Source organism: Artibeus jamaicensis, unplaced genomic scaffold (genome assembly GCF_021234435.1).
Source record: "Artibeus jamaicensis isolate MK-2021 breed Jamaican fruit bat unplaced genomic scaffold, CSHL_Jam_final contig_387, whole genome shotgun sequence".
Lineage (NCBI taxonomy): Eukaryota > Metazoa > Chordata > Mammalia > Chiroptera > Phyllostomidae > Artibeus > Artibeus jamaicensis.
This window is the reverse complement of record NW_026521812.1, coordinates 20,385,301-20,399,204: the sequence shown is the minus strand read 5'-3', so window position 1 is coordinate 20,399,204 and position 13,904 is coordinate 20,385,301. Positions and strand designations below refer to the sequence as shown.

Sequence of the window (13,904 nt, the reverse complement as noted above, 5' to 3'; positions counted from 1 at the left end):
AAGGCAGCCTTGTTCTAAACACAATTACGAATACATTTAAGGTTCAAAATGGTGGTGGTCTTCTTTGTGTAGCACATCAGTAGGGCACACCAAATTCATAGCCCCTCTTTTGTTAGTGTCTGAAAAGATCTGGCCCTTTTATTCCCAATAGAAATACACGGGATTTTATTTATTACAGAAAAAAAGAGGTCTGAGAGGTCTTATAGAATGAATCCTGGGTCTCAAAGCCGATGAGCTGTCTCTGCTGTCAGCTCCTGAGTTAGCCATCCAATGTGGGATGTGAAACAGGACCAGGCAGTATTACATGTGAGCAAGTTCTTTTTTTGTTCCCGATGCTTGCCCTTTATGAAGGGTTGGAGAATAGCCACCTGCCTTCCCCAGAGAAATGATGCAGCCACAGCTGCAAATGCAGGTTCAGCAGCCATTATCCTACTGTTACACGTTTGCTTTTCAATGCTACATTGGCCTAGCAGAAAGAACTGCCTCATCTCTCTCTCTCTCTCTCTCTCTCTCTCTCTCTCTCTCTCTCACACACACACACACACACACACACACACACACACACACACACACACACAGCAACAAAGCCTGTGTCTGCATCAGCACCCACACCTGTGTCCTGAAAAGGACTTAAGATATTCCCTAATTTCTATCTAAGTGGACAATTAGTTATTCCATAAGTTTCCTATATATTTTGGCAGTGTGCAGTGCTCTTGATTCTCCTAGATTTCACAGGGGCCTTCGGCCTGGGGTGGTTCATGCGGAAGACAAAAGAGTAGCTATTCAGCGGATGATACTCTTCAGGCCTTTAGGGAGGGCACTCAGCTGGAAAGATTTGTTTTCCTTGGAGATCAGAAGTGCTTTCCCAGCAATTACTTGATCTTTCCTGGGAACTCTATTTTTGAACAATCTCCCAGCCTGGAGTGAGCACAGAGACTTCTATTCTGGTCTCAGCATTATCATTAACCAGACGTGTGACTTTGGGCAAAATCATCTGGCCTTTACTTCACCTCGGCTTTCTCATTTGCTTGCTGGGACAATTATCCCTTCTCTGCTTAATTCACAGGGTTTTTGTGACGATAAAACACAGTGGTATATGCAAAGGTATTCAGGGAATGTAGAAAGCTGATTTATTGTTAGGTGGTACATGTATCATATCTTTTACTTTTTTCCTGCCCTGGTTTACATTATTAGTGTTATGTTCTGGTTTTCTTTCTCAGAACTGGGTAGGAATTCTTTCATGCAGAGGAGAGGTACAAAGTACAACCTAAGAGGAGAGCATTGTCAGGTTCTTGTTACCACTTGGACAAAGAAAGCAAAGAGAACAGGGCCAGAACACTGTAACACTGTCCTTGAAAGTCTGCTGCTAGGGCCACAGCACATCCTGGTTCTTATTTGTATCCGCTTCAGAGGTACCATAAAGAGGGCTACTGCAGTGTGGAATGAACAAGCAAACAAGTGAATCCATCCACCATTTATGGACCAAGACTGTGTGTCCTGCAGAGTGCACAGAACACAAAGATGCAAAATGCCGTGCCCACAGCTGAAGAGTCCAGCCAGTGGGAGAAGGCAGTCATGGAAAGGATTTGTTCTGCTTCATTGCGGCATGTGTGTTCTTCTGAATAAATATACATGATGCTCTGAGGGGCTCAGGCATGTGGGTGTCACTTCTACTCCGTGGAAGCTGGACAGATCATCAGAGGATAAGCATGTGATCTGGGGCTTCAGAAAGGACTTGTGGAAGAGTGGGGTGGGTTAAGTGCTCTGCAGACCGAGGAATAGCTCTTACGAGGGTGCAGATCCAGGAAGGAACATTCCAGGGTGCAGCCTGATTTAGTGTGACAAGCACTAAAAGCACCAAAAGCACCAAAAGCATGTAGGCAGACAACCAGCAGAAGGTTAGGCAGGGGCCTAGATGAGAAAGGAGGAGCAGGCCATCGAGGCTTCTGAGTAAGAGCCACACAATAGATTTGTCTTTCAGAAGGTTACTCAACGGCAGGGAGGATGGTTGGAGGGAGAGGGTGAGGGGATAGCGATTTAGAATTTAATGTTAACACCTACATTTCATAACACAGAACACTTCACAAAAAGTCCTGGTTCTTTTTGTAACCTTTGCAAATTCCAAATTAACACAGCCAATTATTAATTAGAGAGTGACTATATGCCTTAAAAACATTCTTCAAGTAATAATAAATTTCCGTTGTACAACTTACCAAACATCAATTTCCCATATAATCTAAGACGAGCTTTGTGGAAAGGAAGGAACCACTCTGTGCTTCTGAAGTGTGGCTGGCCGCCTGTGGCTCCAGGAAGAGTGTGAAGGAAAGAGGCACCTGCTGCCCCGCCACACACCTGGTACAAAAAGGGCTGGTGTCCAGCTTCGGGAAAACCCTCAGAGATAAAAAGAATATCTAACAATGTGGGGATGTTTAGCAGTATTGTGAAATTTTCAAGTCTCTCCCTCTTTCTTCATGTTCTTTCTTTTTCACATTTGGGTGTAATTCGCACACAGTTCAATATGTACATGCTAAGTGTGCAGTTCGGTCTGACAGAGGTACATGCCTGTGTAAACTAAGCCCGTGTAAACTAAGATAGAGGACATTTTCTTTTTAAAAATTTTTTAAAAACTTTTTAAAAAAAGATTTTACTTATTTATCATTTAGAGGGGAAAGGAAGGAGAGAGGGAGAGAAATATCGATATATCGTTGCCTCTCATGCATCCCTTGGTGGGAACCGGCCTGCAACTAAGGCATGTGCCCTGACTGGGAGTCGAACCTTGATCCTTTGGTTTGCAGGCCCGTGCTCAATCCGCTGAGCTACACCAGCCAGGGCCAGATAGAGAACATTTTCATCAACCCAGACAGATCCGGCGGTGTCCCTCTACAGTCAGTCCCATCCACGACAACCACAGTTGTGATTTCTACCACCAGACATTAGTTTTGTCTGGCCCAGGACCTCATATAAACGTAATCACATTCTTTGAGTCTACCTATTTTTGATGCTTATCCACGATAATGTACATGTCAGTAGTTCACTACTGCTGAGTAGTATAGTAGTTACTACTTCATTCACTATAGTAGTTTTATGGCTGAGCGGTATTCCATGACATGAATATACCACAATTTGGTGTACTTTTTTAATGGCCCTCTCTTTTGCTAACGTATGCAGCTGCCTACCTAAGGCAAGGGAACAAAGGGCATGGTGTGCAAGGTCAAGTGAAGAGGCGGATTGTTCTCTATGCTGTCAGGCAGTGACTTTATATAAGTGGGTTTCAGCTTCAGAACCTGCTAACGGTAACGAGAGTTAAAACTTCAGGCGAATCAGAAGAGAGGCCATCCCTTGTATAATCTGAGCACTTATGTCTGGATCACAGAAGCCGATGAATAGTGGTTCCCAAAAGACAAATGCCAGCTTCGGAGAATTCAGATACTCAGGATGAATGGTTAGACAAATAATTTAGATGACCACAGTGTTCTTCAAAAAATTAAAATGTGTCCACAGAGGCCTGCACGTAGCCCAGGATTCTCTACTGTCTTCCTACCTAAGTGTCAATATTTTACTCTTTCAGGCCGCACGTTAGTAAGTAGACTGAGGAAGATCAGAAGAGAGAAAGTGATTTAAGAGTATTTTAAGAACTCACCAGTTTTCAGTAAGAACTGCACTTATGTCATGAATGCCAAGTCACTACTCAGCATGGTTTCAGTTGTGTTCAACCAAAAGATGCTGCCTGGAAGCTTCAAGGAGAGCCAATGGGCTCCAGCTAAAAGGGTTTATTGGGTAGCAGAGGACAAGGCAAAAAGTCAAGGGAAGGGGGAGTTATTTTGTAAGTCTTATATTCATTTTTTCCCTTCCTCCATGGAACTGTCTAAAGACGCATCCCAAATGACATGCAGAACACTTACACTGCCTTCTCCTGTCCAGCTGTCACCGTTCACCATGAAAACCGTATGTGAACGTGCTCTGATGACTTGAAACACACTATTTGGGTCAGCTCTGTCCTCCACCATCATTATACGGCCTTTGAAATGAGCTAATCGTTTTGGCTCCAACACTCCTGTTATCACTGGAAGGGAGGCTGGTTCGCACAGTCATGCTGAAGACACGCTGCAAACAAACAGCTCTCAGCTCTGGGTGGAGCCTGGTTTGGTTCCAAGAATCATGTGGATAACGTCCTAAAAAAAAGCTGGCAGGCTTCCTTCCCATTTTTCAGAATAGATATACCTACTTGGTCTCTATTTTGTCCATCCCATTTTCTGAAGCAATTGCAAAGTAAATAATAATAGCTATCATTTTTGTTGAGCACTAACTGTGTGTCAGAAGCTAAGCTTTATGCTTCATTCTCACTAGTGAGGGCAGGTCTATTATTATTTCTACTACAATGATGAGAAAATGCCTCAGTTTCTACAGTTATTCATTACTATTCCACGTGTTACCTTGCCTAGCTGGTTGGGGTTTGGGAGAGGTGAAGGACGATGCACGAAAAAACATAAGGCAAAAATAATCTCCTACTTTCTCTCTCTCCTTACATATTTTAACATTAGAATTCTCAATTAGGTCAAAGTGAGAGATGAACTGTTGAAAGCTACAACTAAGGTTTAACACTTATTTCTTAGAAGACTGTTAAGTAGACTGGCTTGGGGTACAGGTTTTAGAATACATATTCATTCCAATAACAGTTACAGTTCAAGGTATCTCATAAAGAAAAGCCATTTAGAACACTATCCACAGGAAACAGCTGCAGCTGCTAAGGGAACTTTTGACATTAAGGAAATACGGAATTTCATGGAATTTGAGGAAGGCAGAAATAACATAACACATAACAACACTATTTTAGCAAGAGTGGGACATGTTTTCAATGGATACACTCACTGTACAGCACTTCATGCTTGCTTACCTCTCTCTGGGTTTTCAGGAAACAGGCATGGCCTATCAAGGGCAAGAATGAAAAGAACCGTGAACTAGACATAGAGATATTTACAATTCAAGGGTTAGGAGACTGTGGTTTGTTGCAAAGCTTGGGCCTCTTTAGATTATTATTTATAACAATCTTGCTTATTATAGACCTCACTGGCCAATACGATATGTTGACATTAACCACAGTGGCTGGTCCAAATTGAGATGTGACCTAAGTGTAAAATACATGTGTGTAACTGGATTTCAAAGACTTAGAATGAAGAAAAGAACATTAAATATCTCATTAGTAATTTAAAACATATAGACTGAATGTTGAAATGATACTATTTTGGATACATTGCCTTAAATAAAATATAATATTATTAAAATATTTATAAATATTTATAAATAAAATATTATTAAAGTTACTTTAATCTATTTCTTTTTTAAAATGTAGCTATTAATAACCTGTGTTACTGAGTGAATGTTAAAAAACAAAACAAAAACCTGTGCTGCTGGCAACTATGGTTTGTCTTGTATGTCTACAGACAACACTCAATAATCAAAAATTAACCCGGGTCAAAGGCTTGGGGCATTTGATCAAAAGTGGTAAACTGTCTGGTGGCATATGTTCCCTGAGAGCTGAAAAAAATGATTTCAGAGAAAGCAAACATGCCTACAGAGTGCTGCCTGACCCTTGTGGCCTCGGGTAAGCCTCTCACCCTTCCTGAGCCTAGCTAGCCTCTACAATGATTGATCCAGATAATTGTGAATATTTCTTCTGGCACTGATATTTGAGTCTGTGGCAAATTCCTAGGGGTTGGTAACTCAAGGGTAAAGGTGAACAAAAAAAAATACCCTGTATTTGTTCAATGTTTGCAGCCCCAAATGTTGTCTGCTGATCTCTCACATATTATGAACTTTTGATTAAATGTTTCTGGAGAAATAGCTGAAATGTAATGGTGATAACAATTGTGTTTATGATATATGGACTGCACTACTGTGATGAAAGGATGATTCTATTTGCTCTGTGTGGCCAAATAAGTGGGTTTTATATAATAAGATTATACTTTTAACAGGAAAAAAACCTTAGGAGTTCCTGAAAACCCAATGAATACTTAATAATAAAAGGAGAACCCCAATGTTCTAAAATATCTTTGGGGGGGCATGGAAGGAACCAGTTATTTTTTTAGTTCAGGTTCTACTCTGTTTTTATTTATTTTCAAAGCATCAAATTATCTGCTTGGAGTTACTCTGTATTTCCCAGGCAAATTGTATTATACATTTTTTATATGATTTTAAAGTTTTTCCTTAGAGGGTAAAAATGTCAATAGATTGCTCGGTTATAACTAATAGGGTAAAGTTTCAACACAATACAAGATAAATAGCATTCATGACCCCATAAATATCTTAAATAAATGTATGCTCAGAGTTTATGGGCAGAAACGAATTTGGAATTAAGAAAGTGTAGGGATCATGCCAATACTGTAGGATGGTAATCTTGCTTATTATAAGACCTCCAGAAATACTGCATCATCTCCCCTGGAAAGAATCATATTTTACATCTCTCCTTTCTGGAGAACTTCCCTGTTATATCTAATTTAAATCTGACATCTTTAACTTCTGACAGTGTAGTGACAGTGTGTCCAACTGCTATTAACATACTCACTCATTGTGAAGCAGTCCTTGCTTTTATCAGCTGGCTTTGGATTCTTAGTTGTGACTTTCTGGAACGTGACCATATCACTAATACTGACAAGCCTTGCTGGTACTAGAGGCAACCCCAGAAATATCTGGTAAGAAAAGCGAGGCCCCTCCCCTCTCTTGCTTTCTTCTTCCCTCCTTTCCTTTCTGTTTTCTTCAGTTTTTTCCTTTACAGCCAATCTATCCAAGCCATGCCAATATAATAATTCATGTTGTTATTATTTTTACTAACATTGAAGGCAAGTTGGAAATCTCGATTGGATTGCCAAAACAAATGACTTGTGTTTCAGCCACTCCATACTTTGGGGAAACTTTTTTTAAAAAGCAAGAAACGGGTTCCAACATCACAGAAGAATGAAAGGACAGACTGCCGCCTTCGCTTTGAAACTGGTGCTGTAGGAGCTGGCCGACCCACGAGCGAGAGCAAGTCTCTGTGGGTCTATTGTGCAAGATAGCAATTTGACCTGAAAAAGGGAAAGGTGACCCTGCATTTCTGTCCCCCTTTCACTATCTGCAGAACCACATTTAAAAAACACTAGAAGCAGATTAAAAAGTAGAGCTTCTAGATGGCTTTTCCTAAGCATTTTATACTTTTATTCCTCTGTTCTTCCCTTGTTTGACTTCATTCCCAATCACTGCACTGTTTGAGGGGCACAGAGGACAGGACGGCTGGGGAACATAACACATATTAGCGCCTCTGTTTTCTCTGTGAATTCTTTTCAGCATCTTTGAGTGCGTGGCAACAGGAAGGATGTGGGCTCCCTTTCAGATTCAAATAAGATAAATCAGCCCTAGCTCAGGTTGACAACATCACGCTCTTGTTAAACTGTAGCCTGAGAAAGCCAGAACCACTAATCTCTAGGTGGGGTAACCATTTCATCCTGAGGCTTAGTTTCTATTATTTTATTATTTATTTTAGACAGAGGGGAAGGGAGGAAGAAAGAGGGAGAGAAACATCAATGTGCAGTTGCCTCTCATGTGCCCCCTACTGGGGACATGACTTGGCCAGCAACCTAGGCATGTGCCCTGACTGGGAATTGAACTGGCGACCCTTTGGTTCACAGGCCGGTGCTCAATCCACTAAGCCACACCAGCCAGGGCTAATTTCTATTTTTTAACAGCAAATCCCTAGCCTATGCCTCATTGAAAATAAGTAGAACCAAAAAACAAATAATTGAGATGTTTAGATTTGAAGACCAATGTTTCCAATATATTTGCAGATGTTGTAAATTGTATGGGACACATGTTCTCAAGGGGAAGAGTTTCCTTTCAAATGATTTCTGAAGTTCAAAGTCAGGGGTAGGAAAAACCCACCATACACCTTTCCACATTTACATTCCTAAGCATGTAAAAGTAAGGGGTAATACATTTTAAACATAGCAAACAATCAAATACAAGACTTTTGTTCTAATTTTAAAAACTGGATGTTTTTCACTAACACTTCCACATAAGGATCAAAGCAAAACCATGGAATAGAATAGGGTGCAGTGCTTGACAAATACTTTATTACTGAATTTTGAAAGTGACTCTATTGTTAAATTCTATTAGTTGAAACTTCATGATCTTGACAAGTTATTTCTCCTCTCTTGAGTCTCAATGCTGGCCAGGCATCTGTCCGCCTGCCTGCCTAGCAGGTGCCTGGCCCTTGGTGAGCTAATCAGGTGAATAAGCTATTGTCTCAGCACCAGAAGAGCCTTCAGATAACAACAAGCACACACATAATTCTACAAAAGACAACCTTCAGTTGGAAGTTACATGGTGCTAACAGGAGCTTAGTGGAGGAAGAAGTAACTTCCAATGGAGGGATCAGTTAAGGCTTCATTGAGGAAAAGCATTTAGTTTATCACTTGGGAGAGGAACAAGATTTCTAAATCTAGAAACGTGTTAGAATATTCCTGTCCTGAGGAACATTCAGGATGAAGATGGGCATCAGGAAGGCCTGGTGGGGGGGACATTTAGAGAAGAATGGTGTCAGCTTGGAGGAATGGGTAGGTGGCTGCTCTGAGCAGACCGTCAGAGAGAGAGGAGGACTGGACTCAATCTGGAGTGTGGCAGGGAGATCCTGAAGAGTTTTGAGCAAGAGTGACTTGGTCTGGCATTGATAGCTCTAGGGAGGGTGGCCCAGCCAAAGGACCACCTGAAAGAGGGACACTCACGAGGAAGCAGTCTAAGCCAGTGCTAATGAATCTTGATTTAGGGGGGAGTTGGTGAGGGTGGGATGAAGGGGTAGACAAGGTGTTGACTGCTGGACTGGGACCGGGGGACATAGTTTATCTCTAACATTCTATTTGACACATTCTAGTATTTCCTAGTTTAGCATAAGTGAGGGAAATTGTTAAACTGAATGGCCACAAAACATGTGCAAGCATTGCTTCGGGTAAAATCCAGTCCTATTTCTGGACTTGTAATCTCAACATTAATTGGTCTTATGAAAAAAATTAATCTCATGGAAAAGTGCCAAGGAGTGTTGTAGGAGGAAAAAGTCCAAATGTGGACAATCTTACTATACAATGATTCAGCATTTGCTCTGACTCCCCCTATAGGATGCTTTTAGGTGGGGAGAGCTGGCCCACTTCCTGTTGTGACAGGGATTAGAGAAATGTGGTTCTTTGTGAACTTCAGTAAGACATACCCCAAAAGGCCTCTCATAGTCCTTGGGAATAAGACAGGAAAATGTTGGCTAGATGCGAAGAAATGAATAACAATACTTAAATGGGTCTGATCAGTGAGTCCAAGTCCACCTAGTAGGTGATCTCTAGAGACATAAAACAGGGCTCTGAGCTTTGGAACATCTTAGATAAAGATATGGAAAACGTGCTTGATAAAATGTTGGATGCAAAAAAATTTTGGAGGAATATGAGGTGTTGTAGATGACAATCTTGAGACACAAAAATATCATGATAAGCTAGAGGGGTGTTCAGCCCATGGCCCAAATGTGGCCCAGGATGGCCATGAATGTGGCCTAACACAAAGTCATAAATTTACTTAAAACATTGAGTTTTTTGTGACTACATGTCACAGTGTATTTTAATGTGTCACACAAGACAACTCTTCTTCTTCCAGTGTGTCCCAGGGACACCAAAAGGTTGGACACTGGTAGAGTAACGGGTCAGAATGAGATAATAACACTAGTGAAGGGAAATATAAGGACCAGAACAAAAAACTGTTGCGTAAGTGCAGGATGGGGACATGGGGTTTAGCGGCAGCACGTGTGAAAAAGACTTGGGGAGGTGTTAGCTGAAAGTAATTTCAGTTTAAGTCAATTGTTTAACCTGGCTGCTTAAAAACCAGTGTGACCTAATGTGGTATTTAATGAGGTACAGCATTAGGTCTAGCCTTATTTAAGTTGTGGCTCCAGAAACAATTAGAAACGCGAGTGTTTCTGATATGAATGTGTTGGGTGAAGTTGCTTTACAAACGTATCTCGGTCTAACCAAGGGGAGAGGCTTTGCTGGTTATCATGGAGGTCCTCCCTAAGAAGACTGAGCTAAGGAGGTTAACAGATCGCAGTTCAGAAGCTGCCACAGGGGAGGCTGCATTTACCCATTCTTAGCAAGCCTGAATTTTGAGCTTTTAAATTGCAATGATAATAAAATTTTAGGCACCAAGACACGGCTGTCCCCTCTATTCCTTACTAAATAACAATGCTAAGCAATATTAAGATATTACCTGCCTTGTCTGTTTGAGGTACAACTCCTCAAGTGCCTGAATAGTTCTGGGGCCCCAGCTGGGGTTTGCTTTCTTGTCGGTTGGAGAGGACTTTGAGGCTAAGGGCCGAAGTGCCTATGACAGAGAGCCAACTGCCTACAAGCACAACACTACTATTCCTCAGTGTATAAATTATGGACTCTGGAACTTTCAAAACTAACTTTTCATGTCAGCAAATAGAGGGCAAGTTTTCCCTTTTCTTTGTATAAAGGACACACGGACAAAGCCAAAGATGGCTAGGATTGAGGGTGGGAGGTGGGGGTGGACAGGGCGGGAGACAGTGGTGTGGGGAAAATGGAGACAATTGTATTTGAACAACAATAAAAAAAGAAGAAAAAGAAACATAGAAAGCAAACCATAATAATTTCTAAGCAAATTTGGATTTTTTTTAAATACAGAAAACTGTCGCTGTGAGCTGTCCCCTTCCCTCCTGCAGCGTGCCCTGCCCTTCGGGAAGGGGTGGCATGCATCCGGGTGCACATGATTACGAAAAGTAGGCAAGAGTCATGGTCTCGCATTCTTAACCAACTGCTTCCCTCAAGAGAGAGAAATCATTATATGATGGGGTCAGTGGGTTTTAGTCTCAACTTAAGATATGTTTCTGAGCTGTTTCCAATAAAACTTTCCTTAAGACATTTACACACATACACACACTGTGTGTGTGTGTGATTTGAAAATCTCTGTATAAAATCTAGAACTTGTTCAGAGAACAGTAATCAAGATGTTAAGAAGACCTGGAATTATGTGGGGGAAATACTAATACAAACACTGAAAATTGTTTTTCTCAGAGAAAAAGACATTTTCAGCAATCTTTAAAAAAAACTGATGGACACTATATGGATGAATATTTTCTTTTTCTTTTTTAAAAAAGATTTTATTTTATTTTTTTAGAGAGAGGGGAAGGAAGGGAGAAACAGAGGGAGAGAAACACAGATGTGTGAGAAAAGCACTGATCAGTTGCCTCTTGCACACCTCCAATCGGGGACCTGGCCTGCATGTGCCCTGACCAGGAGCCAAACCAGCAACCCTTTAGTTTGCAGGCCGGCCCTCAACCAACTGAGCCACACCAGCTAGAGTTAGAAGAATATTTTTGAATGACTCATTGTAATAATGAGAACTTCACAAAGATGGTAGAGATCATCTTGACACCAGAGATGTTTTGGCAGAATTTAGATAAATAGATACTGTTGGACCAGATGAACTTTAAGGCTTCTTCAAGTATCATAGCTCTAAGATTTATGATATATTCCTCCCCCCACCCATGTTGAAGCTAGCAAGGTAATCTGAGGATGCATGCCTTGAGGCTAGGGCTCCTGAGAAATTGGATTCCTGGTTGCTGAGAAGCCAAAAGAAGGAATCAATATTCTGCCCTAGAATATAAAAAGTTCTTCAACAGTCTGCCCAGGAACTGGATCTAACCAGATGTAAAGCATATCATCAGAATTATAAGAACAAAGGACAAACACAGTGAACAGACTGATATGTATATGAAGGATTTGGATAACATAGTCAAGAGGTTTAATCTAATGGGTATATTAGGACTCTTTCTCCCCAGCCCCTATTAGAAAGCATGAATTTTTAAAAAATTCATGGAATGTTTTAAAAAACTGAACACATATTATGCCATGAACCAAATATCAATAAATTTTGTGATACCGGTATCACACAAACAACTTTCTCTGTAACAATAGATTTTTTTAAGTTACACTCCAAAGCAAAATGATTACTAAAAAACTCATTTGGGAATTTAAAATCACACTGCTAATAACTAATGATTCAGAGTGCTAGTAATTGTAATTACAACATTCTTAGAACTGAGTGACAATAAAAATATTCCATATTAGAACTTGTTGGATGCTGCTTAAGTTGTACTTAGAGAAAAATACTTAAGCCTATCCTAGACAGAAAAAAATGAGTATCCAACTCCAGAAGTGAGAAATTGAACAAAAGTAAATCCAATGAAATTAGAAGAAAAAAGTAATAAAGAGGAGTAATTAATAAACATCAGAAAACAAACATTCATTGGAGGAGATTAACATGGAAAAAACTGTTTACTTGAAAAGATTAATGAAATAGACAACCCTCCAAAATTGATCAAGTAAAATACAGAAAAGTTACTCAATAACATTAGGACATAACTACATTTTTAGCAGAGATTAAAAAATAAGGACATACTATGAACAATTGTGTGCTGTTTGAAAATTTTAATGGAATAAAGAACTCATAGAAAAATACCACTTATTACTGAAATAAGAGGAGCAAGAAAAACTGAATATTCTTATAACCATTAAAGAAATTGATTCATCTAACTACTCATCCCTCCATTAAAGAAAACAAAACCAACAAATATCTGGATCAGATGCTTTTAGAGGGAAAAAAAAGGCAAGTTTCAGAGATAAAAAATGGGAAAGCACTAGTATAACCTTAGCACCAAAATCAGGCAGAAGATTAGAAAGAACAGAAAATTATAAGCCAAGCTTGAACATAAATGCAAACATTAAAGTAAAAATCCTAAAAAAAATCAGCAAACTGAATCCAACTGTTCATAAAACATATTTTGACTAATTTGGATTTTCATTGATAATGCAAAGAATGGTTTAACTTTAGGAAACTGATGATAGTAATTATCTCACTCTCAGATTAAAAGAAAAAGAACCCCACAATCTTATGAATAGGCCCAGAAAAGCATTAAATAAAATTCAACACTTACTTGTAATTTAAAAAACAGTAATTCATAGCACACTTGGATCAGAAGGAGACTTTTTAACCTAATGAAGAGTATTTACTAAAACCCAATAGTAGGTAGGCATCATACTCAATGATGAAATGTTAGTAGCTTTCCCTTTAGATCAGGAACAAGCTAAGAAGGTATGCTTTTTCTACATCTTTTTAGCTCTGTACTGCAGGTCCTAGCCAGAGTGGTAGGACAAGAAAAATAAATACATAAAAGATTGAAAAGAGGGAGCCAAAATAATTGTTTATATATATGATTGGTTATACAGAAAACCTAAGAGCAATACAGAAAAATTATATATGAAAAACTGTGTTCCTATGCACCAGCAATAGACAAAGTAACTTAAAAAATATAACTCTATACTTATTTTTTTGATCTTCCTCTCTTCCTCTTCAACCCATGTCAGTAAAAATTAATTAGGTATAACAAGTAACCTAATGATATTACAAAAACTCTGACAGGCAGGGGGCATAATTTTATGAAACACTTAGAGGATTCCTCTTTATTTTATGGGTCCCACAGAAAAATTCCACTTGAAAAGAAACGGAGATGCTGTACGTGGGGTGACCTTGGACTGTGGTGAATTACCCATTTTACTGGAAATGAAACACAGGCAGGAAGTTCCAGGCTTCTGCAAATCAAACTCTGCTTCAAAGGAAAAATAAGGTTGACACCTTCTCTTCTACTCAGCTTTTAATAAAGTCAATAGGAACCAGCCCTGCAAATGGCACCCCACATTGGGAAGGAGGCTGGTGTCTTGAAGGGGGACACTGTCAAACGATACAGAGAGAGGGTTAAGAATTTTCTGAATGTTTGCTTCTTCATCTACATGAAGATAATATTGAAGGTCACTTAATTTTTTAGT

The 13,904-nt window shown here is 39.8% G+C and overlaps 1 protein-coding gene across 8 annotated transcripts in view; it reads right to left on the bottom strand.

Moving 5' to 3' along the window:
* The window catches only part of FYN (FYN proto-oncogene, Src family tyrosine kinase), a 203,087-nt gene that overhangs the window by 84,881 nt on the left and 104,302 nt on the right, over positions 1-13,904 (bottom strand). For 2 of the 8 annotated variants that reach the window (XM_053664772.1, XM_053664773.1), the window contains one exon: positions 4,895-4,926. The exons of the other annotated variants lie outside the window; for them this stretch is intronic. The gene's annotated coding sequence lies outside the window, so the exon portion shown is untranslated. The remainder of the gene's footprint in view (positions 1-4,894; positions 4,927-13,904) is intronic. 8 annotated transcript variants of the gene reach the window in all.